Consider the following 1,037-nt stretch of genomic DNA (forward strand, 5'->3'; position numbering starts at 1 on the left):
AAATTATTTCATTAGAAAGTTATTTGCGAACGGAATACGAAAAAAACGTCTAAAGTAATTTCCGAAACGCTTTAAATGCCAGATTAAAAATTATAGGAAAATAAAATGATGTAATCGTATTAAATTATTACATAAAGAAAAATATGTACATAAAAATTAATAGTATAAATAAGATATATACATATATTGGGTTAGTAGTTTAGTAAACTAAAATTAAACAATAGAGTTGTGTAACAAACAAAACAATAAAGAAGATATAAGAAATTAATCAATATGAAACAAAGGAGAGGTCTTCTTTAACACAAATGATATATTTATGGTTGATAGTAAATTAATAGCATCAGATAGATGAAAACAAATAATAATGTCTATCTGACCTTAAGTTGTGGAGGAAGGCCGTGTAGATGATAGCCGTAGGATGACAGCAAAGTATCAGTAGTAGATCGCAGTCCCTCGTAAGCTGAAGATGATGGTAAGGTATACTTGTATATCGCAGTCACAGTGACACAGTACGATACATAAAACAACAAGCGCTGGGAGTCGTAACCAGGCCTCACGTTCGAGTGTGTTTAAACATATCACGCTGCTGATAGTGTTTTGTTATAAAACAGTTGCGCTATTAATTTGTTATAAAAACAATTGAATATTCATATTTACAAAATATCATACATTATATTACTGAATAATTTATACAATTAAAATAAGTAAATTGGTATCAATATTATTTACTGTGCAGTATGTTTACGTTAAACAAAAATTTTGAACAATTATTAATTATTTTATAAATATTTTAATGTAATTAAATTTCAAATGATTTTTAATTTATAAACGTAATGTTTTTTTCCCGTTTAAAAATCCAAATTTTTCACAAATGTGTACTCTCTTGTAATTAATTATTTCGGAATAACGAAAGTGTACTGTACTTATTTTAAAGTCAGTCGTAATGTATTTATATTTATGAGGAGAAGATGGTTGGGGGTGCGGTCAATGAAAAACACAAATAAGTACGATTAACTTATTTGTGTTTTTCATTGACA

The 1,037-nt window shown here is 27.2% G+C and overlaps 1 protein-coding gene across 1 annotated transcript in view; it reads right to left on the bottom strand.

The window, feature by feature from the left end:
- Nucleotides 1-478, bottom strand: part of LOC106680850 (vacuolar protein-sorting-associated protein 36) — a 133,144-nt gene extending 132,666 nt beyond the window's left edge. Inside the window, exon 1 of the mRNA XM_067050723.1 lies at nucleotides 378-478. The gene's annotated coding sequence lies outside the window, so the exon portion shown is untranslated. The remainder of the gene's footprint in view (nucleotides 1-377) is intronic.
- Nucleotides 479-1,037: the final 559 nt, after the last annotated feature.

The sequence above is a fragment of the Halyomorpha halys genome, unplaced genomic scaffold, assembly GCF_000696795.3.
Source record: "Halyomorpha halys isolate HHAL.00 unplaced genomic scaffold, Hhal_1.1 Scaffold294.1, whole genome shotgun sequence".
Lineage (NCBI taxonomy): Eukaryota > Metazoa > Arthropoda > Insecta > Hemiptera > Pentatomidae > Halyomorpha > Halyomorpha halys.